This window comes from Xyrauchen texanus, chromosome 5, assembly GCF_025860055.1.
Source record: "Xyrauchen texanus isolate HMW12.3.18 chromosome 5, RBS_HiC_50CHRs, whole genome shotgun sequence".
Classification (NCBI taxonomy): Eukaryota; Metazoa; Chordata; class Actinopteri; order Cypriniformes; family Catostomidae; genus Xyrauchen; species Xyrauchen texanus.
This window is the reverse complement of record NC_068280.1, coordinates 41,787,323-41,814,030: the sequence shown is the minus strand read 5'-3', so window position 1 is coordinate 41,814,030 and position 26,708 is coordinate 41,787,323.

The window sequence follows — 26,708 nt, the reverse complement described above, 5'->3', positions numbered from 1 at the left end:
ACAATATGGTGTGCCATCCTAAAGTGCAACAAAGCGTAAATTCCTAAATAAGTGAACGTGTGTATTAAGAGAGTTCTCATTGCAGAGTGTGTGTGTGTGTGTGTGTGTGTGTGAGTGTGTGTGTGTGTGTGTGTGTGTGTGTGTGTGTGTGTGTGTGTGTGTGTGTGTGTGTGTGTGTGTCCGTGTGAGTGTTCAGAGAGTGATACCGCATGTAGTAGCTGCGGCATTGCTGGTAGATTTGACACTTGTCAAAAACAGCAGTATCTGTGAAAATGCACATACTCTGGATGTATAAGTGTTTTTACATGTAATTATGTTTGGCCAAAATGGGTTTCACATCAGAAGTTTGCACACATTGCAATCACAATTCTATAGATACATACATCCATGCAACCTGGCACTGCACTCCAATCAAGCACTTTTGGGAAGAGGTCACACAGTCACTATCCACTATGGTCGGCTACCACATCCCACTATCACCCTCTCTTTGCTTGTTGGGGGACCTCACAATAATCACTGATAAAACTATAAACTATAAAATGCTCCTCATAGCTCTAACCATCGCAAAGAAAACTATCCTCATGAACTGGAAAACTCGTAACAAAATACACATTAACCATTGGAAAAATCTTATTACAGACTTCATTACAATGGAATACACATCTCCCCCTTATAATTACGCATCTCAAACCGACCTCTGCCATCCAACACTTTCTCTTACAACTATGAATCCTCTCTCTCCTTTCAACTTCGACTCCTCCCACCTTTTTAATCAACCCACGGATATTACTATATTTTTGTTATTTTTGTCATCATTGCCATTATTATCATTATTGTTACTGTTATGATTACTATATATATATATATAATTTTTTTTTTTTTTTTTTTTGCTGTTGTTATTGTCGTTGCTCTCATCATTGCTATCACCATTGCCATCATTGTCATCAGTATCATTATTGTTATTATTAATACTATTATTATTATTACCATTGTTAGTACTGTTTTGGAATTACTAACCTGGTGTTTTCACTACTGCTGTAGTTAAATCAATTGATTGTTTCCAAAATTCCCTCCTAATCTTTTCATGTGTTTTTAATGCATCACAACGTAGAATAGAGAGGAAAAGAGAAAAAGGGAAAGGGGGAAAGGGGAAAAAAAAAAGGAAAAAAAGAAAGGAAAAAGGAGAAAAAAAATAAAAAATAAAATAAAATGTATGTATGTATATATACACTGAAAAACCTCAAACACTTAGGCAGGCAAGACAGGAGAGAAGTGGTTTCCATGGGACAGCATCTCTGTCCCAAGTTGAGACACTCTCACACTGTACCCCTTGTTTTAATGCACATTAAACACTACACATAACATACAAAAAAAAAAAAATAAAAAAAAATAAAAAAAAAAATTATAATTTTTAGGAGAAAATAGGGATTGAAGAGATGTGGGGGGAGGGTTATCTTATATTATCTTATTAAAGTATCTTTTATTTTTGAAGAGTGCTGACAATGGTAATTGTTACATAGGAGGAAAGATGGAAATAAGAATAGAAATAAAAATTGACTGATACAATGTTGGCAGCATGTTGGTAGTGAGGAGTGGTGGTGGTGATGGTAATGATGAATAATAAATATAATTTATTAAATAATATATATAATTATAATAAATAATTAATGGTTATTTTGCTTATGCACACACACACACACACACACTGTTATTTTCACTTCTGGAATTATGGAATTACTATATTGTTCGTTAATGCACTATTTTGGTTTGTATGTCTGTCTGTTAATAAAATAATAAAAAAATAAATAAATAAATAAAAAAAATAAATAAGTGTTTTTACATGTAATTATGTTTGGCATTTTCAAAGGGAGAACAAGACAATTAGAGAGATAAAACTTAAAAGCCTTTCAGGAAGAGCAAAACAAGTTTTCAGCTAACGACCCTGCATCAGTGTGGAGTGGCCTGAAACAACTTACTAATTACAGGACTCCTACCCCCAACCCTGTGGCGGACCAACGACTGGCTGACAACCTGAATGTGTTTTATTGCAGATTTGAAAGGCCCAATTTCACACCCCACATGCACTCGGACCTTCATTTCACACAAACATTAACACCTCCTGCAAACCCCCTCCTACCCCCTCCTGCTACACTATCTGCACTCAAGATGTGTGAGGACGATGTGTGCCGGGTCTTTCGGAAGCAAAGGTCAAGGAAGGCTCCAGGTCCAGATGGCATCTCACCAGCGTGCCTTCTTTCCTGTGCTAACCAACTAGCCCCCATCTTCACTCAGATCTTCAATAGATCACTGGAGCAGTGTGAGGTCCCATGCTGCTTCAAACGCTCCGTTATTATCCCCGTCCCTAAGAAACCTAAAATCACAGGACTTAATGACTACAGACCTGTCGCCCTGACATCTGTGGTCATGAAGTCATTTGAGAGACTGGTGTTGGGCCACCTGAAGGACATCACTGGACCCTTTCTGGACCTCCTTCAATTTGCTTATCGAGCAAACAGGTCTGTGGATGATGCAGTCAACATGGGTTTGCATCACGTCCTGCAACATCTGGACAGACCGGGGACATACGTAAGAATCCTTTTTGTGGACTTCAGCTCGGCTTTCAAGACAGTCATACCAGATATACTCCGGACTAAGTTAAACCAACTCCCTGTTCCCACCTCTACCTGTCAGTGGATTACCAGCTTTCTGACGGACAGGCAGCAGCTTGTGAGGCAGGGAAAATTAACTTCCACCACCTGTTCAGTCAGCACTGGTGCCCCCCAGGGATGAGTGCTCTCCCCACTACTCTTCTCCCTGTACACCAATGACTGCCCCACCAAGGACCCCTCTGTCAAGCTCTTGAAGTTTGCAGACGACACCACTGTCATCGGCCTTATCCGAGATGATGATGAGTCTGCATATAGAAAGGAGTTTGAACAGCTGGTTGTCTGGTGCAGTCAAAACAACCTGGAGCTGAACACGCTCAAAACAGTGGAGATGATTGTGGACTTTAGGAGGAACACCCCATCATTGTCCCCCCTCACCATTCTAAACAGCACTGTGGCAGCAGTGGAGTCATTCAGGTTCCTGGGCACTATCATCTCACAGGACCTGAAGTGGGAGATACACATCGACTCCATTGTGAAAAAGGCCCAGCAGAGGTTGTACTTCCTTCGCCAGCTGAGGAAGTTCAACCTGCCACCAGTGCTGCTGAAACAGTTCTAATCAGCAGTCATTGAGTCTGTCCTCCTCACTTCAATAACTGTCTGGTTTGGTGCAGCTACGAAATCAGACATCAGAAGACTACAAAGGACAGTTCGGACTGCTGAGAGGATTATTGGTTGCCCCCTGCCCCCCGTTCAAGAACTATAAACTTCCAGAGTGAGGAAAAAGGCTGGTAAAATCACTCTGGACACCACTCACCCAGCCCATTACCTTTTTGAACTGTTGCCTTCTGGCCGGCGCTTCAGAACTCTGAACGCCAGAACCGTCAGACACAGGAACAGTTTTTTCCCTAAGGCCATCCATCTAATGAACAACTAAATTGCCCCATTGAGCAATAATGATGTGCAATACACAGTTTAATTTTAATTTTAATTTATATTATCCAACATATCCACTTCTGCCATTACTTACATTGCTCTGTACATAATATACTGTTTTTTGTTCTTTATATAACAGATTGTATTAGATTTGCACTACGTGTGTGTATGTGGGTATGTATGAAGGTGAGTGTCTGTATGTATATGTATAATTATTTATTTTGTGTTCTTTTTGTTTTTAATTACCTATGTCTTGCTGCTGTTTTTGGTATTGTTTGTATTGTTGTAGACTGGAAGCTCCTGTCACCAAGACAAATTCCTTGTATGTGTAAGCATACTTGGCAATAAAGCTGATTCTGATTCTGATTCTGATTAGCCCTAAGGTGTTCGGAGTGGATGTTTATGTGCATTGCTATGGGGATGCTAGGCTATTCTGAGTGGTTGAAAAGGTATTGCTAAGTTATTCTGAGAGGTGTTTAGTGTGTTGCTATGAGGATGCTAGGCTATTCTATGTGGTTGCTAGGGAATTTCCAAGTTGTTCTGAGTTCTTGCTTATTGGTCCAAGTAAAAAGAGTCACCTTTTTTGTACTCTGGTTCCTAGATATGGCTCTGGTCCCTTCTTTGATGTACATATTTGGATGTATTTTTTTTGCCCGTTGTTTTCATCGCCAGTCTGGACCCTAAGGTGAAAATAGCACTCTTCTCCTCAACAAGCAGGATGAGTTGCATACAAAGGTTTAATAGTAAGATCTAAATAGTTGCACACATCTCTAAACATGAGCAATAGTAAAAGCAAGCACCTCTAAAAATTACTATTAAATGTATTTTTCATGTAAAATTACTTTATCTTATTCCAACTTAATATGCAGAGGCAACAGTAAGACATTCATAGGTTGACTTATTTGAAGTGTACACACTGTAGCTCTAATCACACACTATACACTGTGTCTGTGTATGTATTTTTAAAGCATAGCATCATCTCAAATAGAACACTAACCTTTTTTTCTTTTTCTGTAACTACACTAAAGCATTCGATGCTGAAGGAAGTCATGTTTTGAATGCATGCAATGTGTTGCTGTTAGCTTTAGCATGTTTGCCATATATGTATGTATGTATATATATATATATATATAAATAAATGTGGCAGGGCGGAGGGCAGGGCCGGGTCGTGATCCTACACACCCGGTCCCATATTAGGCTAATCAAGCCTTCGAGAGGCATAAAGGTCGACTGCAGAGGATCGCAGAAGAAAGAGATCATTTACAGACATGCCGTCTTATGTTTAAGTTTTATATTAAACTATTATTTATATTGACAAGCCAGTTCTCGCATCCTCCATTGATCCCTTTACAATATATTTAAGCAATATCACACAAGCAAGTATGTGATATGGCTCTACGTCAGCAGTGCTGCGGCCGAGTGCAGTAGGTAATCACAGCAGTGCTGATTTAGGTGTGATGAGCCGTAATGCTGAAGTTGTTTGTTTAAAGCTATTTCCAATTGTAAAGGGAGGACACGGGAACCAGGTTTCTTCAACTCAGGTAACCAGTTTTAATGGAGTAATCTTGTGTTTTTACAGAGGCGCCATAGCACGTCAGCTTCACACTTTCACAATAGCTTCACAATACTTTTTAGCTTCACAATGCTCTTTAGCTTCACAGTGCTCTTTAGCTTCTCAATGCTTTTTCAGCTTCACAATGCTCTTTCAGCGTTAAGACCCAGGCTCTCTCTCTCTCTGTCTGCTGGTGATGTGGCTCTTTTTATCCGCTCTCCGCGTGCACACCATAATTAGAGACAGGTGTTAGACATAATTTAGCTAAGGTGGCATCGCCCTTACGCTTTCTCTTTCTCTGGAGGAACGCTTGACCACGCCCCTGCTGCCACACCTATTTCCTAGCTTTAGTGGTGTAGTAGTAAGACAAGCTATCACAAAGAGCTGTGTTATGTAGACACTGGCTGACACAGATTCACTGCACATCACCTAACTTGCTCATATTACACACAAAAATTATCTTTTGCCACCACCTGCTGGCTAACATATGTAATGTAAAAAAAAAAAAAGACAAACAGTAGCTCTTAACACATATGCACTGCTCTTAAACTTTAGTTTAGGACGGCATGATACACACGGAGTGCTGATAGTGTCAGACCATCAGTGCTCATGGGACGTCTCTCGTCCACTCAGATTTGAGGACCAGAACTAAATGTTGTGTATATATATATATATATATATATACACACTCATGGCCAAAAGTTTGGAATAATGTACAGATTTTGCTTATGGAAAGAAATTGGTACTTTTATTCACCAAAGTGTCATTCAACTGATCACAATATATAGACAGGACATTAATAACATGAAAAATCTCCGGACTTCTTAAACTATTTCAAAGAGTTCTCATCAAAAAATCCTCCATGTGCAGCAATGACAGCTTTGCAGATCCTTAGAGTTCTAGCTGTCAGTTTGTTCAGATACTCAGGTGACATTTCACCCCACACTTCCTGTAGCACTTGCCATAGATGTGGCTGTCTTGTCGGGCACTTCTCATGCACCTTGCAGCCTACATGATCCCACAAAAGCTCAATGGGGTAAGATTCATAACACTCATTTCCAATTATCTGTTGTCCGATGACTGTGTTTCTTTGCCCACTCTAACCTTTTCTTTTTTTTTTCTGTTTCAAAAGTGGCTTTTTTTTGTGCAATTCTTCCCATAAGGCTTGTGCCCCTGTGTCTTCTCTTTACTGTTGTAAATGAAACTGCTATTGAGCAGTTAGAATTAAATGAAGCTGACAGCTGAGGACATGTGAGGCATCTATGTCTCAAACTATAGACTCATGATGTACTTAACCTCTTGTTTAGTTGTACATCTGGACCAGTGGGGATTTCTTTAAGACTGCAAGGGAAGCTCAGCTTCCCCTATAATGTCAAAAAAATAATGGTCAAATATGTACTATTGTGTAAACAATTTATTGACTAAAAATGCGTTAGAACACGTTCATCTCGAAGACGAGTTCGTTCAGAATCAGCTATATTACATATAGCAGGTCGGCTGACTCGATTTACTTCTCATACATTCCCGTAGCGTCAGTGCATTTCCCTGTTGAAGCCGAAGCGTCCATTGACTTCAATGGGGCTGCTCTGAACAGTTTTTTTCAGTGCTCGAAAATAGACGGTCATTGGATAAATGCTGCGATTATGTCTCGCCCACGGACGCTCAGTGTCTCTGGGGGTGAATGAGGAGTGGGCTGGCCCGACTCGGGCTTCCGCGTGATGATTGGAGGATCTGTCGAAAGACTGCATCTCCTTTTGATTGACAGCGAATCTGTACTATAAGAAGTCACTGAAGCTATTTCGCGCTCAGTCCCATTGCGGATTTCTCAAGTGTAGTCGAAAGACAAACTGCTGCAACCTATTTCTTTATATTTGTTTGGCGAAATTGCTAGTCAATTTGCATAATACATTTCACACAATTATACACCACATTCCTTGTTTCAGTTTTACCAAGTTTAATATATTTTGTTTTAGAGCGTTCGTTCGTTCGTTCGTTCGTTCGTTCGTTCGTTCGTTCATTCATTCATTCATTCATACAGTAGGCTAGGCTAGCGTCGTACGGGTGAAACTGCGCACGATGGCAGACGGTGCTAATATTGTCGACCTGATTTTGGCGAAGCCATTTGAAAGTCTTCCTTACAAGGAAAAAATTTGAATTAAACAGCAGGGCAGATCAACACCTAAGATTGATTTAGTGCAAAAAATAGGGTAAATAAGTTTATAATGTAGGCCGAAAATGAGCTTCTCCTCTTTGAAAGACCAGCAGCCGCCACTGATCTGGACCTTCCACATCTCTTTCAGTCCTTGTTTGAGCCAGTCGTCCTTTGTCTTTGAAGACTGTAGTGCACACCTTTGTATACAATCTTCAGTTTTTTGGCAATTTCAAGCATTGTATAGTCTTCATTCCAACAATGATTGACTGATGAGTTTCTAGAGAAAGCTGCTCTTTTTTGCCATTTTTTACCTAATATTGACCTTATGTCATGCCAGTCCTTTGCATACTTTGGCAACTAATAAAAACACAAAGACAATGTTAAGCTTAATTTAACAAACCATATAGCTTTCAACTGTGTTTGATATAATGGCAAGTGATTTTATAGTACCAAATTAGCAATTTTGCATGATTACTCAAGGATAAGGTGTTGGAGAAATGGCTGCTGGAAATGGGTACTGTCTAGATGTGATTAAAAATAACTTTTTTCAGATAGTGATGGTGCTGTTTTTTTACATCAGTAATGTCCTGACTATTCTTTGTGATCATTTCAATGCCACTTTAAAGTGCCAATTTCCTTCCAAAACAGCTAAATTTGTACATTATTCAAAACTTTTAGCCACCAGTGTGTGTGTGTGTGTATATATATATAAAAAATATTTTTCTCTTTTTTTTTCACACAGAGTGTGGTGATGATAAAGCATTCAATTCATTATATTTATATTTGTAAGGTGATGTCTTCACAGAAGTTTTGCTAGATGCAACATTTACCATTACTGTAATTACAATTGTTTTGTTAGGCCAGTATTGTGGGCAGGTAACTCCTCCAATTCTGCTACTTAGGGCAACTCGCGACTGCCGAGTTCATGAAATGTACAACATTCTATACTACTACTTTTTCTTCTTTTTTTTTTTTTGGTAGAAGTACAGAATCCTTTTACTTGTAGTACTCTTCTTGTTATTGCCTTTTCAGAGTGAACACACTTTTCATCCTACTTGCACTACAAAATGACAGAATAGTGCAGAAAAATGCAATTTGGCATGCAGCTTGTGGAAGATGGAGGTAGTATTACAGTTCCATTTGGTGCTGCTAATGGCACAGAAATTACACACTTCAACCTTCAAGCACTAACTATTACTACAAAAAGAAAAGAAAAAGAAGCTGGGTTAACCCAACAGAATTTATAAAATAATTCTCTCAAGATCTGTTTGCAAGAATATCAGCTCCTCTATTTAATTTTCAGGACCCATCATAAACAAAAAACACATACATGCCCTCACTCTCTGTCTCTCTGCTCTCTCTCTCTCTCTCTCTCTCTCTCGCTCTCTCTCTCTCTCTCTCTCTCTCAGAGTAATTAATTTGCACAGTGGGTCACCTTTGCAGATGGCTGCAGGTAAAATGTCTCTAAGGGGGGGTCACAAACGGTTAACTGTGCAGGTACTGTCACCAGATTGTAGATCACTGACCTTATTCACAGGGATTAAAGCAAAAAAAAAAAAAAAAAGAAGATCATTCTGAATGAAAATATTTTCAGGTTAAGTCATATTTCTTTAACTGACACTTTATTTAAATACTCAAGACAAATAGCTAGTTTTCAATATATGAAATAAAACTGAAACTTTTTGCCATGCTTGACATGCTTTTTAGTCATACAAATAATCAACCATCTACATAACTTTTCAGTGCATATGTTTTTATTTATCTTATAACACCAAACAATGTTTTAAGTGAACCTCTTAAAAGAAAAAACAAAACAGATAAAACAATTAACAGTACCACCATTAATAGAACAAAAGTGCAATTTTGTAGCAAAAAGTCTATAAAGTGCTTTTCACTTTTTCTGCTTTTTGGCAGTGAAACCATATGCCTGAAGCTTGGCTACACCTGATTTCGGGGTTCTTTTTATTTGCAGATACCTGTCCACATAAAACCAGAATATTCATTGGTGTCCTTGTCACTTTAATTTCGCCAACAAATCCTGCCTTGAAGTACAACCAAGGCTTTTGTACGCCTTAAGGCTTTGCTTTGTGTATTTCCCTGGCGTTGAAATCCGGTACATATAAATATCAGGAAACCTGATAATCGTTTGTTTTACTCCCGTTTTCGTAATTTCCCCTACTATATGCAGCCATGTTGCAAGGTGTTTTGCCACTCAGTCCGATTGAGTGGGCGTGTTCCGGTGTGAAGTCAAGTCAAGTGGTTTTTATTGTCGTGTCATCTGTGAACTTGATGATGTGGTTCGAGCTGTGCTTTGCTGCACAGTCGTGAGTCAGCAGAGTGAACAGCAGTGGACTGAGCACACAGCCCTGGGGGGCCCCCGTGCTCAGTGTGGTGGTGATGGAGATGCTGTTCCCGATCCTGACTGACTGAGGTCTCCCAGTCAGGAAGTCCAGGATCCAGTTGCAGAGGGAGGTGTCCAGGCCCAGCAGGTTCAGCTTTCCAATCAGGTGCTGAGGAATTATCGTGTTGAATGCTGAGCTGAAATCTATGAACAGCATTCGAACGTATGAATCCTTTTTGTCTAGGTGGGTGAGGGCCAGATGGAGGGATGTGGTGATGGTGTCCTCCGTTGAACGGTTTGGACGATACGCAAACTGCAGTGTGTCTAGTGAGGGGGGCAGCTGGGTCTTAATGTGTCTCATGATGAGCCTCTCGAAGCACTTCAACTCGTTGAGGCAGGACACTGAAGACTTCTTTGGCATGGGGATGCCGCTGCTCAGAGAGATGTTTAAGATGTCGGTAAGAACATCTGCTAGCTGGTCTGCACATCCTCTTAGCACTCTGCCAGGAATGTTGTCTGGTCCAGCAGCCTTCTGTGGGTTGACTCTACGTAGAGTTTACCTCACATCCGCTGTGGTAAGACAGAGCACCTTGTCGTTGGTAGGAGAGGTGGTCTTACTCGCCACCACGTCGTTCTGCGCTTCAAACCGAGCATAGAAGTCGTTCAGCGCATCTGGAAGGGAGGCATCTTTGTCACAGGCAACTGATGTTGTCCTGTAGTTGGTGATGGCCTGGATGCTCTGCCACATGTGCGTCACCGCTGTCCTGGAAGTGACTGTGGATTGTGTGGGCGTGTGCGTGCTTTGCCTCTCTGATTGCCCGGGATAGTTTGGCCCTAGCTGCTCCTAGGGCTGCCTTATCGCCTGCTCTAAAGGCGGAGTCTCGGGTCCTCAGTAGCGTGCTGTATTCCTCCAAGTTGGTAGAATCGCCAACAGAAAGTACATCAGTGCATAACATTTATTGATGGAGAACTTTAATCCCTGTATTCATTGTCCCCCGTGAACACATACACATTCCATTTCACACTCAATTATGTCTGCTGTGAACTCCTTATGAACTAACACACTAAGCGTAGACACACATGGTGGGATAGCAGAAATGTATAAAGAGGCAATAATGTATGGGGAGAGAAGAGACCAGCTGGGCACTCTTTTTCCCATATGTTGATATCCTCCAAAGCTAAAACGTCCCTTTAGAAGAGATGAGAGAGACAGAGATATGAGGGTGAATATCAATATCCTTTCCCCTTCCATCTCTGTCACTCCCTAGAATGTTGTGAACTATATTAATAGATAAACTACAGTGTGAGTCAAGGAACATAAACAAAAATATAGTGCCCATTAACATTCGCTGCACGCTGGGGTCAGTGGAAATATTTCTGGTGTGTGATCATTCATATCTGTCAAGCTGCATTTCAAGTGAGAACTGTGCACTGTTCTACAATGCAACATGACTGACTGACATGAAGCAGATGAGAGACATGCGGTAGTCGTAATGGTAAGTGGCAAAGTTCACACAAATTTGTTTCCTTAATGAGCAAAACCTATTTCCATAGTGCACATCCTTAAGCTCCCCGAGTAGAAACATGTAATTAAATTATAGTGTATATACTGTATATGTGTGTATTAGGGCTATTGATTTAGCATTTTATTTCAATTAAATTAATTATATACAAAATTACTTGTTAAAAAACGAATGCAACTAATCATGCCCAAAGAATGGAATAAGGAATTTTTCTAGTGTGCAGTCAGTGCAACTTCAGCTGAACAGGCAACGTGCAGCTTTACAGGCAACAAACCAGTTTAATGACGGCAGACAGCACCAGATGAGGACACGTTATTGCGTTAAACACACTCGCAAGTTTTGAGATGTGTTTTTCTAAGTTTCAAACTACGTTTAACTTGACATAGCATTCAAACAAACCAGTGGTGGACAAAGTACCCTAATCCTGTAGTTGAAGTACAGACTCCCTGACGTAATATCACGCCAGTAAAAGTGAATTTACTCTTTTTAAATATCCACTTGAGAAAAAGTACAAAAGTATTTGCTTTCAAATGTACTGAAGTATCAAAAGTAAAATGTACTTTTCTCTCCAAGGGATAGTTACCCCAAAAATGAAAATTCTCTCATGATTTACTCACACCATTTCAGATCTGTATGACTTACTTTCTTCTGCAGAACACAAACACATATTTTTAGAAGAACATTTAATCTCTGTAGGTCCATACAGTGCAAGAGAATAGTGTCCAGTATAGAGGTAAATTCATGACTAAAGTCTTTGAAGCATAACAGCATGTTGAATGGCTCTTATTAAAAAATAAATGTGTTGCATTTACAGTGCTTGCATTTAAATGTGTTGCATTTAAAGTGCTTTTTGGCCGGCTGAAATTTAACATGGTTGTATTTTTAAGCATTGAAGATTTAATTTGGAAACATTTCACAACTATTTTCTTAATTAAAAAATTAACAATAAATATTCACCTTCCAAAGATTCAAAAGGTGAAATTCCTTCCAAAGATTGGACAGGTAAAATTCAGCCCATTATATTTCGCTCAACAAAATTCACTTCTTCAAATTCAGTGGTTCAAATTCTGTTGGAAATGCAACTTTCCACATCTGGGAACTGCAGAAAAAGAAGGAGAGTACCGAGGTATGATCTCAACCTGATACTATTCATTCTCACCAGAAGGTGATGCAATGCGATTGGGTGTTGACAGCTGAAAACCAAAGCCCAAAGTAGAGAGAACAGCCAGGTTTTGATATTTAATTTTTCAATATTTTTCATGGGTAGAATGTGGGTGGGCATGAACCGCTCCTTTCCACTGATCAGTCAACCCGTGTCATCATCAGTTTCACAATGCCGTGCAACAAAATAATTATCCACCACTGCTCAAATTTTATTGCAACTACATATTATCTCTCTCTCTCTCATTAAGCAACCAGACTAAGGAATGCCTGTGACACAAACTGTACTAGTCAGGGAAGGGTCTATAGACATGAAGGTCTATAGCGTATAAAAGGAGGGAAGTGTGCATCTGTTCATCTGTTGTCTTTTGAACTGAGGAGCTGAGAGTAAGTTCACGGCCATTTCAGCAGCTAGTACAGTGTTGTGGCAAGAGGGAATCAACGTCTCGTTCCCTCCATCAGGGAATGGAGGTTATGACAGTAACCAAGACATTCCCCTTCTGTCACTGTATTGATGTAGTGACACTAGGGGTCCCTATCTAAAAACGTCACAACACTGAACCGTGTTCAGGACTGCAGATAAAGGGGCAAGCAAGCTGCTGCGTGCATTAATAGCAGGTGCATCAGACTGCACGTAACCTTCCCAAATGCCCCAAAAGATGTCATGTAGTTCCCCACATCCCTGAGGGGGGGAAGCGACACAACACGCATCGGGGAAGGTGTTTTTTTCCTATTATGGCAACGGGGGCATGGTCAAGCATCCGTCCGGAGAGAGAGAAAGTGGTAAGGGCACTACCACCTGAGCTAAATTATGTCTAACACCTGTCTAATTACAGTGAGCATGGGGAGAATGACATAAAAGAGTCACACCGCCAGCAGACCGAGAGAGAGAGAGCCTAGGTCTAGAAGCTCACTGTGAAGCTGAAAGAGTATTGTGAAGCTGAAAAAGTATTGTGTAGTTAAAGAGTATTGTTAAGCTATTTTGAAAGTGTGAAGCTGAAGTGTTGTGGTGGTGCCCCTATAAAAACCCAAGTTACTCCACTAAACTGCTTACCTGAGTTGAAGAAACGTGTTTCCCCGTGTCCTCCCTTTACACCTATCCTATTCTTTCAAGGGGAAAAGACCCCTGTGGAGACCACTTCCTGCCCAGCATGGGTTAACATGTGGCAAATACATCACATGGGCTTACCAGCCACATATGGAAGTGGCGTGGTGGAAGGTCCTGCCTCGACTGGGAGGAGCTCTACAAACCCAGCAGCTGGGGGCAGAGGGAACTCTGCCCAAGGGAGATGCGGGTCCACCGGCAGGGGGACTGTACTGTGGAAAATATATCACAGGGGTTACTGGAGTAATCAGTACATGTTCCAGTACAGGCAACCCAGTGCCTGCAGTGGGTCTGGCTGCGAACTCCTCTGCTGAATTCAGAGCCAGAGGGCTAGGGAGCAAGGACATCCAGTGTCCATGACTTGTGAACTTGACTGGTGGAGTAGAGAGTATGTCTTTGCCTCAGGAGAGGGTAAAGGCGTTATGCACAAGCGATACACCCAGCCAGCTGATCCTTTTACTCAAACACGGGACGAGACCGGCTCAACCTGGAGATTGTAAAATCTGGCAAAGGTATTGGGGGTTGCCCAGCCCACTGCTCGGCAGATGTCTGCTAGAGAGGTGCCATTGGCCAGTGCCCACGATGATACCACACTCCTCGTAGAGTGTGCTCGAATGCGCAAGGGGGCGGGCACGACCAGGTTCTGTTAGGCCAACGCAATGGTGTCCAAGATCCAGTGGATAAGCCTCTGTTTGGAGACAGCGCTCCCTTTCCGCTGTCCAGCAAAGCAGTCAAATATCTGCTCAGAACATCTAAAGAACTGTGTGCGATCCAAATAGGTGTGCAAAGCACGCACCAGACACAGCAACCGTAAGGCTGGGTCTGTCTCCTCCCGGGGCAGCGCTTGCAGGTTCACTACCTGATCCCTGAAGGGGGTCGTAGGAACCTTGGGCACGTAGGAGTCTCAGGATGATGTGAAAATCTGCCGAACCAAACTCCAAGCAAGTGTCGCTGACAGAGTACGCTTGCAGGTCCCCAACCCTCTTGATGGAAGTGAGTGCAATCAGGAGGGCCGTCTTCAATTAGAGGTTTTTTAGTTCGACTGACTCTTGTGGCTCAAACAGGGCTCGCCGAAGGCCCAAGAGGACCACGGAGAGATCCCATGAGGATAGCAGATATGGCCTAGGAGGATTCAGGCTTCGGGTGCCTCTAAGGAACCTGATTATCAGGTCGTGCTTCCCTAACGACTTACCCTCCACTGCGTCATGGTGAGATGCTATGGCAGCTAAATAAACTTTCAAGGTGGAGGGGGACAGCTGCCCCTCCAGGCTTTCCTGCTGGAATGAGAGCATTGACCTGACCGCACACCACTGTTGGTCTTTAGATCAGGAAGAACACCAATTTGCGAATAAGCGTCACTTTAGGGCATAAATCTGCCTGGTAGAGGGAGCTCTGGCTTGAGTGATCGTGTCTATGACGGCTGGTAGTAGACAGTTTAGATCTTCCGCATCCCATCCAAAGGCCAGACGTGGAGGTTCCAGTGGTCTAGGTGCGGATTCCAGAGGGTGCTTTGTCCCTCATAAAGAAGGTCTCTCCTCAGGGGAATTCGCCAGGAAGGTGCTGTCGTGAGGAGCGTGAGATCCGAAAGCCAAGTCTGAGTGGGCCAGTAAGGGGCCACAAGAGTGACTTGTTCCTCGTCCTCCCTGACTTTGCACAGGATTTGTCCAAGTAGGCTCACTGGGGCAAATGTGTACTTGCGCAGCCCCTGGGGCCATCTGTGTGCCAGTGTGTATCTGCCGAGGGGGCTTCCATCAGAAAGTACCAGAGCGGACAGTGGGTGGATTTTTGGGAGGCGATCTACCTGTGCTCTGTCGAATTGACCCCAAATCAGCTGGACCACCTGATGGTGGAGTCTCCAAGCTCCGCTGAGCATTACCTGCCATGACACAAAGTCTGCTGTGGCATTGAGGTTGCCTGGGATATGAGTGGCGCAGCGACCTCAGCCTCTGCTGACTCCTAATGAGGAGTTGCCAGGCGAGTTGCGACATGCGACGAGAGCGAACGCCGCCTTGGCGATTCATATACACTACTGTCACTGTTGTAAATGTCTTATGTCTGTAATTTCTCTTGTTAAGGTCTTGGTTTACGGAAAACATGCATTATCCAGTTTGACGCAGATATGATTCTAGCATAAGTGACGTGGTGCAACCGGAGTTTGTAGTGTTTCCAATCACGTGCAGCAACCTTAAGTGCAAGTTAAAATTATTGTTGACGTAAGTTCATATCATGATTCTATGTTTGATGCAGAATGTTTCAGTATTGCCGGTGTTTGCGATCTGAATAATTATTAGTTTGTCACGTATAAACACTCGCACTAGTGCGGCTAGCATGGCTGCTTATTTTGCTAATATCTGCAATATAATTCTATATGTCTATTTTATCCCTATGTGTGCATAATACTATATTCTGCAGTTTGTTATCTGTTAATATGATAACGATGCATAATGTGATGCATGTTATTATATTCCTTTCCATAGTTTATATCCCTTTATCTAAGCATATATATATATATATATGAGAAACATATATATATTGATATTTTTTTATTTGTAATTTACTGTTGAATCATAACAGTATGTATGTAGACAAGTTATTTATTTCAGTTTGATTGTTTATTACAGAAACTACCTCAGTTGTATACTGCCATCTGTGCAAGGTTGAATCTTGTACAAATATGATGACTCCTTCTCCCTAATCAGAGTACTGAAGTGGTTAACACCTTAACAACCGGCATTTGGTGGGGCAATCCCCAACAGTCGCTGTGTTGTCAGAGCGGATCAATATGAGCTTCCCACGGATCAGTGGCAGGAATCTATGCAGTTGATGTGCCAACCCAGCCGTGGCCCTGTCCAGGAGCCAGCGGCTGCATGCCTGTTGCACACAGTGCCCCAGCCTAACTGTGAGCAGTCTGTAGTAACTACAATGCATCTAAACACCTGCTGTTGGGGGAATCCTTCCCAGTTGGCCTGAAGCCCTAAATGGCTGAGGTGCCTGAGGAGCAGGTCCCTGTGTGCACAGAGCAACTGTCGAGAGTGTGCTAGGATTAGCCAGTCATCGAGGTAGTTGAGTATGCGAATGCCCAGTTCCCTTAACGGGGCAAGAGCTGCCTCTGTGACTTTCTTGAAGACGCGAGGGGACAGGGAAGTGAAAGTATGAGTCCTTCAGGTCTACCGCCGCAAACCAATCTTGATGCTGGACACATGTCAGAATATGTTTCTGCATCAGTTTCTTGAACGGTAGTCTGTGTAAGGCCTGGTTCAGAACTCACAGGTCCAAGATTGGACGAAACCCACCGCCTTTCTTGGGTATGATGAAGTAGGGGCTGTAGAACCCCTTCTCCATCTCGTCTGGAGGGATAGGCTCTATTGCATCTTTGCGAAGAAGGGTTGCGAACTGTCGCCTGGTGAACTGAATTGCGTAGCTGAGTTGTATGGTCCTGGCCAGCCACCGGACGATAACGTGTGACAAACCTGGAGGTGAGGCCCCGTAGGGGGCTGGGGGTGTACCATGGTCTGGGGCAGGAGGTTCTGTAGAGATGACCTCTAGACTCGTCAACACCTGCCGGCCTGAGGTGCGAGTGTGATGCAGTTGGGCACGTGAAGGCGGAAGGTCCGTGTTCATGGGGGCCTGACTGCAAGTGCTCAGTGTCTGATCACCATAAGAATGGCAGTTGTGGGCACCGGCAAAGTGACACAGTGAGTGAGGAAACTGCTTTTTGTTGTTACAATGTTGGTACCAAAGAACAGAAAATGAAACAAAAGATTCTCCACCCAGCCCTCCACCGGGGAATGGAGTGGTCTGGACACCAGCTCCGTGACAAATGTCTCTCTCCCTGGGTTGCCCGTCTCAGGAGCATTTGGGAACCTTCCGGGTCTCGGAGGTGGTTCGTGAGATGGGGGCATCCACCTCCTGCAGGGAGCTCTAAGCTGAGGCTGAGAGCTGGGCCCAGGCTGGGGCAGAGCTGCCTGGGGTTTCACCGCCACAGGGGGGGCGCCCTCGGCAAGCAGACAAGTTGCAGGATCTTGAGCCGTGGCGGGGCAAGATATGTTAGATTGCCTCCGTCTGTTTCTTCACCACCGAGAACTGCTGGGCAAAGTCCTCAACGGTGTCGCTGAATAGTCCGATCTGGGAGATGGGGGCGTTGAGAGAAAGTGAGCCTTGTCAAAGTCCCACATCTCGACCAGATTCAGCCACAGGTGGCATTCCTGGGACATGAGGGTGGCCATCGCCTGTCCAAGTGCGTATGCTGTGACCTTCATGGCCCGGAGGGCGAGGTGTAGTTCCTGCAGCACATCAGGATCAGTACTACCCAGGTGCACATCTTTTAACTCCTTGGCATGGTGGAATTGCCGTAGGGCCATAGCTTGTAGAGCGGAGGCGGCCAGTCCAGCGGCGCTGTAGGCCTTGGTCGCCAGAGACGAGGTCAACCTACAGGCCTTGGAGGGGAGTGACGGTTAATCCCGGCAGTTGACAGTGTTTTGCGGGCACAGGAGCAAGGAAACTGACTTATCTACCTGGGGGAACTCTGTGTACCCATGGACCGCCCCGGTCTCAAGGGTAGTGAGAGCGGACAAGTGAGGAAGTCGGTTTCGGGCAGTGAAAGGTGCCCTCCACGACTTCGTCAGCTCATCATGCACCTCTGGGAAGAAATGGGGGGGGCGTAGCTGTGAGCGGTGCCCCAAACCCAGAAACCAATCGTCTAGCTGCGAGGGCTGAGGGGAGGACGGAGGGTTCCGGTCCAGCCCAACACTTGCGGCAGCCCGGGCAAGCATAGCGGACAGCTCGGCGTCAGCCTCAGACTGGGCTGGCACACCTTAAGGTGCAAGCCTGGTCGAGTACTCAGTGTCGGATTCTGCCAAGACGCTCTCCGATGCAGCACCGAAACTCTCATCCATCTCAGTGGCTCCGAAAGAGACATCAGAATGGCCCTAAGGCGAGCCGGTCTCATCTCAGAACTGGACAGGGGCAGACAAGCATGCTGGAGAAAGGGTGGTTCGCGGGGATTTACCCAGCAAAACCGCACCCGATAATCTCTCGTAATCGCCTCCAGCGCCAGCCCTATACCCGCGGGTAGAAGGCAAGAAGACGTGGGGGGCGGCAAAAGTGGCTTTCCTGGGAAGAAAGAAAGCCGCGAGTGCAACTTTGCCATGGTCATGTTCTCACAGCGAGAATAGAAAAATCTGTTTGAACAGATGCACACTTCCCTCCTTTTATACCTGGATGTCTGGGGGAGGGGCATGCAAATTGTTTGCCAATTCTCATTGGCCTTTTCTCAAAGATAAGAGGTAACGGACGTTGACTGAATGACAGAAGGGGAACTGTGACACAACGTCAAGTGAGTGACAAAAGAGGAACTGTGTTAATGTTTTGTAACTTTAACAACAATTGCCAGTCACAAATGTAACCATTTTTAGCAATGCATTTCTTTTCTATTTAGCCCTGTGTTACATTATAATTAATTTATTAGCCTAAACAAATGAATGACAATTTTAACAATGGAGTTGGTAGGCCTGTTAATATATCCAAATTGTATGCTTAATATTTAGTCATAAATTGTGATTAAATTATTTTATAATATTACATAATTATTTTCCAAAATTCAGAAGACAAATGCACACGTAAATGAAGGGACAATTTTCTGACAAACTGACAAAAAGTACTACAACGAGTTTTACATTCACTGATTAAAAAACTAAACTAAATAAATGAGTGATGCATTTTATGAAATAGAAAAATGACAATACTATGTGCATTCAGTTTCCAGCAAAAGAAACAAACTTTTGGCAACATTAGAGACCCTTATTATGATTCACATTGCATGCATTTCTATCATTTATCTCTATAAAGCTGAGTATCAATCTGTAACTGCATCTTACCAAAGTCATCATTATTTATTTAATTAAATGCTGTGATTGTCATTAACCTTTGTGTCTCGACAAGGTTACATATCATGTTCATGCTTGTCGGTATTTCCGCAATATTGTCATCTTGAGATGTCAAACTCCTGGACATATTTGCCAAGATTTCGGCATCGGCTGGTGCTGCCCTGCACACCATGGCGGTCTTGCAGGCATACCAGGTTGATCTGCTTAAGGACCTGAGTGCAGGTTCCGTGCTCGACGAGGAACCTGTCACTTCGTACGACCAAACAGACAGCCCATGCTATTGGCCGGTCTATGTCCGCATTGGTCAGCACGGAGAGACATTTATGGCTCAACCTATCAGGCATCAAGGACAAAGATAAAACTTTTCTCCTTGATGCCCCAATTTCACCTTCTGGGCTTTTCGGAGACGCTATGACTACGGTTATCTCCAGGTTCCAGGAGGCAAAAATCCATGAGGAAGCGTTTGGACAATTCTTCCCTCGACGCCCTCAAGGGGCGGGGCCATCGGCCACCCAGTCCCACCCCGGTGCTCTTAGAAGAGAGGCTCAAAAACAGAGCGTGGCGAGTCGTGCTCCCCCTCGTAAGGACTGGGGACAGGCTCGTCGCCCCCGACAGCCTCCAAAGCAAGACCTCAGGGCAGTTATCTCAAGGAGGAAAAAACCCTGAGTGTCTTGCACTCAACCCGGTGGGGGCAGCTCCCCTCGGGACGGGGCGCGTGTTCTATTCACTACGCCCCTCCCAGTACCCTCACGAATGCCCGCCGCCTTTGGTGTTTTAGGAAGCAGAGGCTTCTAACTAAAAGTTGGGTGTACCGCTGTTTCCTGCCTTATTCCAGGACTCGGAACACCTGACATCCCCTCAACAGGAAGTTCTGAAATTAGTATCCATCCTAGAAAACCTGGCAGCATGGAAACTTCTGCCTGGTATTTCTATGTGAGCTCTAAGAACAGTAGAAAGTGGCTACAGAATTGAATTCTCTCGCCTTCTCCACGTTTCAACGACGTGGTCTCCACCTCCGTGAAACCGGATCAGTCATGTCAAAAAATAAAAAATGCAAATCTTCTGGTTAAAGGGGCCATAGAACGTTTCCCCTTCCAGAGAGAGAGTCAGGTTATTACACTATATACTTCCTGGTTCCCGTGGAGGGTGAGGGGTTGCGTCTGGCATTAGATCTTAAATCCTGAACTACCAGTCTGCGTTTTCAAGTCCAAGATGCTGCCTACCAAGACGATCATGTCACAAGCCCAACGTCACGTTTGGCTGGTCACAGTTGGTCTTATGACGCACTTCTTCACTTAGAAGTTCTGCCGCAACACAGGAAGCTCCTGAGATTCGCTTTCGGGGGCGAAGCCTTCCAGTATCGGGTTCTTCCATTCGGCCTAGCCCTCTTAACCCGCACATTCACAAATGCATGATGCAGCACTGGCTCCTTTGTGACTCCGGGGCATCTGCATTTTGAATCACATAGACAACTGGCTGATCCTAGCACAGTTCCAGCAACTGGCAGTTAAGCACAGGGATACCGTCTTAGCTCATGGGGTTGGGGCTCAACGCCATGAAAAGCATCCTCTCTCCCACTCAGAACACTGTCCATTGGGTATGGGGTTCAATCGCTATGCGGGCACAAATGTCTCCCGCTAGAATCGAGTCCATTCAGTATACCCTGAGCAAATTCAGGCTAGGTCAAGGTTCTACCAGGTCTCAGGGCGACCGTGTCCTCGGTGATCCCTTTGGACCTTCTGCACATGAGACCGTTTTTGTTGTGGCTCAAAACCAGGGGATTTCTTCCAAGGGCCAAACCCCCTAGGCTAATAAGGGTTACGCGCCTCGGGCTTCGTTCCCTTTCTATGTGGTTCAGACCCCGGTTTTCTACCTTGGGTCCCACTCTAGGTGCAACATGTTGTCGCAGGCTGCTAACGACAGACGTCTCCCTGACGGGCTGGGTAGCGGCCTTAAGTGGTCGTCCAGCTTAAGGGGATAGGAGGGTCATCAGCTCGGTTGTCACAGTCACTGGCCCTGAAATACTTCCTCCTGAGGCTGCCATGTCTTAGTGCGGGTGGGCAATAGAGCGGTAGCCTCTTACATAAACCATCAGGGAGATCCACGTTCTTGTCAGCTGTATTTCTGATGCGTCGGATTCTCCCTGGGGCCCAGGGCAGCTCCTGTCACTCAGGGCAGTTTATATCCCTGGATGCCCGTATGTGGGAGCAGATTTACTGTCCAGACAGAAAATACCAACGAGGGAGTGAAAACTCCACCCTAAGGTAGTAGTTGGCCAATGTTCACCAGCAAGGGTCTTGCCTCCTACTTATGGCGCTGCGATGGCCGAACAGGATATGGTTCTCTGAGTTAATATCTCTCCTCTACGGTTCGCCTTGGTCGATTCCGAACAGGGAGGACCTTCTTTCTCAGGCTCAGGGGACATATTCTTCCCCGGCCCAAATTGTGAAACCTTTCATGCTTGGCCCCTGTAGGGTACCAACTGAGGTTCACAGGGCTTTCTCCTGAGGTTATCGAGACCATTTCAAGTGCTAGGGCTCCCTCCACTTGGAACTGATCTGGGTAGATTTTACAGGGCAGAAGAGGACCTCTTCGCCTATGTTGATAGCGCAATGTCTCCTCTACTTCTCCCTGAGTCAATAAGCCCGGGGGGCTGATCGTGGTGGTGCATACATGGCACAAATGTGCCTGCATGCATTTCCTTCTAATAAGTTCATATTACAGAACCAGCTAACTACCAGTTTGCTTCAGTTTTGGAGTCAGCGGGCACTTGCCTCACCACTGCCAGGTTCTATGTGGCCTCCACTTCGGTTTGCCATGCCTTGGTGGGCGGGGTGCCCTCTAAGAGGCATCCTTGCTAGGACCTCTTGATGGGGTAAGACCCCCCTTTAAAACCTCTAGAGTCAGCGTTTGGTAGACCTCTGACTCTCAAGATGGTTTTTCTTATGGCAATTACGTCTCTAAGGCCTGTTTTGAGTTGCCCCAGGTATGACCAAAAGCATTATTTGCACCCTCACCCTGACTACCTGCCCAAGGTGCCTTTTGCGACCCTTGGCCAGTCATTCTCTAAGCCTTCTGCTCCCTGCCATTTGTAATGCCGGAGCAGCTAAGACTACTCAGACTTTGTCCAGTCTGTGCCCTTCAGAATTATGTCCACCGCATTTGCTAGTGGCGTAAAGTCAGGGCAGCAGTTCTTCATTTTGAAGCCGTGACCGGGTTGTCACTTTGGGTGAGGGACCTTACTGCCCGGGCCTACAAGGCACATGGTCAAGATTCACCAGTAGGTTTTAGGGCGTACTCTACCAGAGGGCTCTCCTCCTCTAAAGCCTTGGCTAGAGGTCTCCTTCTGCAGCAAGTTTGTGGTGCGGCAGGTTGGTCCTCTCCGTGCACATTCATTAAACTTTTATAGTTTGGATGTTCTTGCCACTCTGGGCTCTTACGCCCTTGAGTTGACATCTCAAGCTCATGTCTGAACAAGTTTGTGATGCGGAAGGCTGGTCCTCTCCGCACACATTAATCAAATTTTATGGTTTAGATGTTTATGCTACTCCGGGCTCTTACGCCCTTGAGTCGACATCTCAAGCTCATGTCTGAGACCTCTCGCGTTCTTGTGAGCACACCACAACCGTAGGGGTCCGGACAGCCCCAGTGCGGCGGCGTGGGTATTGCGTTCCCCGTAGCGCTTAGCAGCGCAGCATCGTAGTGAAGCTTTTTGTAAAGGGAACGTCTTGGGTTACATGTGTAACCCTTGTTCCCTGAAAAAAGCGGAACGAGATGCTGCGCTTCTTTGCCGCACTGTGACATCCCAGGACTGCTCTTCAGACGAAATATCTGATGATGCACCAGTGACGCATCTATTTATAGCCACTGCGCCAGCTGCGTCCAATGATTACATCGGCAGAGGCTATAAATTCCAGTCAATGTTTATTGACGTGTTGCATACATATTCACAGCTGGTCACACTGAGACGTGTTCCCCGTAGCGCTTAGCAGCGCAGCATCTCGTTCCGCTTTTTTCAGGGAACAAGGGTTACACCCTTGTTACAAGGGTGACATGTAACCCGAGACATTTTCGATTATAGTTCTTCCACAGAGGTGCTCATTATTGTAGCATTGGTAATTTCTAAACAACATTTTGTAATCTGATAAAGTGATAAAAACCTGTGGACCTCATAAGAGCTGCAAGCCAATCAGAATGGATTTTCTGACAGCTCTTGCAATGTATGCTGTAGTTTACATCATGCTTGCTGTGAATGGTCTGTGGCCATTGCATGCTGTCTGAGACTACGACTAACCATTAGCATTGACCAAATTAAATTCACCTTCACATTCTTGACTTAATTGTTTAGTGTTTTACAAGTACAGAAACTAAATCTGTCAACTATTAATATGAACAGACTATTAGAGGAACACATGGCATGGCGTTTCTATTCTTTGCTACAAGTAAAAATATTTTACCTTTTTCTGAGCCACTGCAGCAGTTACTGAAAGGCTTATTATTCATAGCCAATCGTACAACAATTTCCTGAGCTTATAAAAGATTGCTGAAAACATGGAAGAAAACATCATTAAAATTCCCGAACTACAAGATCCTTCGAAAATCTCATAAAGAGATATTATTTGAAAGCTAGGGCTTGGGAGCATATGAGTGCACAAGTAGATTTGCCAGTTTAAATTAAACTGTAAAATGGAACCTAATTTTAAAATGAACTGATTTCAATGGGTAACATATTGTCAATACTAATCATAAACCATACCCAAAAATACTTAATTATAATGAAATTATAAAAAAAATAATAATAAAATGCTGCACAAAATTTGTATCAGGTTTTCTTGTAGGCATATCAAAGACAGACAATTCAACAATAAACACATGTGCCTTTTTCACTTTATCATTTGATTATCGCATGTAACAACCGATTATGATTCAGCTGACTTCTATTATTTAACTGACTATCTGCTGATTTTATTTAACTACTATATGAACTAGAAAAGTTATAGAAACAAAGTGAGCTTGTTTAAAATCTGTGGTCAACTGCATCTTTATTTAAGAGTGTTGACAGTGCACTTCTCCTTGAAGTAAGGTAAAACAGATCCAAAATGACTTTGGATAATTCAATTTGTGTTTAATTACATTGGTTTTAGTAAATACAAATATGTGTGATTGTTACTTGGTGCAATGCAGTTCTTTTTTATTGTAAATATGGAAACGGCCGCCCCTAAAACCGTGACCTGAGCACCACCTACACTGCACAAAATGCATGTGCAATGAGGGAGTGAGAGCTTTATATCTCATGACATTTCTCTTAATTTATGTACATTGTTTTGCACTATATTCTTTGCATGTCAATTCTTTCTAAGCTACCATTGCTTCTAAGCACTTAAAACAGAACGGAGAGCACTCCCTGCCAAGTACATTGATCATGAGAAACAAAGGTTGCCTTCTTTTCCAATAACTATGGGTTTTAGCTCTTAAGACACACATCAAATGTGTGTTTGCAATGTTTCATTTATCTTCTGTGGGTCGACCATCGGGGTGTAAGTTTCTAGTGTCTGTGAAGACTATATAAACTGATAATAAATGCATAACAGTGCCCTTCGGTGTCAGAGAGGAAGATAAGAGTTTGTAAAATGAAGGAATGTGGGAAGACGTACCAAGATAGACAATTTCCCCATTGATACAACATAACATCGACATCATTCCTTATTCATTTGTAATAATTATTTAAGATGTGAAATGTATCCAAATTGAATATTCAATGCTTAAAAATACAACCGTTAAATTTCAGCCTCCCAAAATGCAACTCATTTAAATGCAAGCACTGTAAGTTCAATACATTTAAATGCAAGCGCTGATAATAAAATACATTTATTGTAAAAATTACTTTTTTCAAATTGTGATGGTGCTGTTTTTTTACATCAGTAATGTCCTGACTATACTTTGTGATCAGTTGAATGCCACTTTGGGGAATTACAGTACCAATTTCCTCCAGAAACAGCTAAACTTGTACATTATTATTTTTGACCACAACAACATGCACTATCCTCTTCAATCGATTTGCTATTCGCGAGAAGCACTTTGTTACCCAACTCAAGAGAATGACCTTTGTCATAATATTTTTTTGCTGTCGCTCAGCATGTTTTTGTATGATTGCCATTGCTACCCTCAAATCTTTCCTAAGAGGCTGGACATAATTGCTTACATCAACAGTCTCATTATCAAATATTATACTCTCAAACAAAACGTCCACTGGCAATCTTAGTGTTCAGCTGAACATCAAGAAAAAGGGGGGAAACCTAGTGGTCTCATGTTTTGTACAATTCTATGAAAACATACAAGTATTCAGCATCTTAAGCCCTCTGAGTTAACGAATGGATCATATCATTCCAGGGTATGGTTAGACCTCTCCATTTGTCCATTACCCATGAGACGATATGGCGTAGTGTGCGATTTTCCCACACCAGACAATTTCAACAACTCTTCATTCGAGAAGCTCTCAAAGTTTGCACATCTGTCAGAATGTATGTGACTTGGGAACCCATAGATACAGAAGAATTTGTTCCATAGGACACGTGCCACAGATTCTGCATTCTTGTTTGGACATACTAAGCACAAGCGAACTTCGTGAAATGGTTGGTGACAACCAACACATCCACTGACTTGTTGGTAACTTCCGCCAACCAGAAGTAAATACATACCATTTCAAGTGGGGCACTTGTTTGGATTGACAATAGCGGAGCTCTTGCTGCCGGTTCAGGCCTTTTACTCAAAATACATCTCTTACACTCTGTAACATACTTCCTTGTGTCTTTCGCTATAAACTACCAGAAGAAACGTTGTCTAGCCAACCAAAGAGTGCGATGTTGGCCCTGATGACCAGAATCATCGTGCACACCTTTCATGACAACACCTCTAAGAGCTGTGGGAATTGAAAATTGGTAGATATTTTGCTTTGTCACAGGATTCTCAGAAACTCTGTAAAGAATGCCCAACCTCATGGTAAGTTTACCCCATTGACGGAGAGTCTTCACAAGCTTCATAAAAATCCTTTCTTCTAGAAGGTCTTCTACCTCTCTCCACAAAGAATTTCAGTCAGTTAATTACAGGATACTGTCTCTGTTTATCCAGAAATTAATCATGAGTAAGGATACGGAGCAGACTTTGCTCTACGTCTCACCAAACCTGTTTTTGACTCTGACAGTCTGTCCACAGCTTTGCCATCCACACTCTCACATGACAAATGGAACATGTCCTGCACCTGCTCAACATCAAATGTCTCAGCTTCATGCATCAGAATGTCATAAGGTGTTCTTGTCTATCTATGCAAAATCCTCAAAGCCGCAAATGGTTCCCTATTTAAAGCATTGGCCACCAAATTTTTTGGGCTGGGGATGTACTGAATATCAAAATCATAAGGCGCTAGCTTCGCCACCCAACTTTATTCACA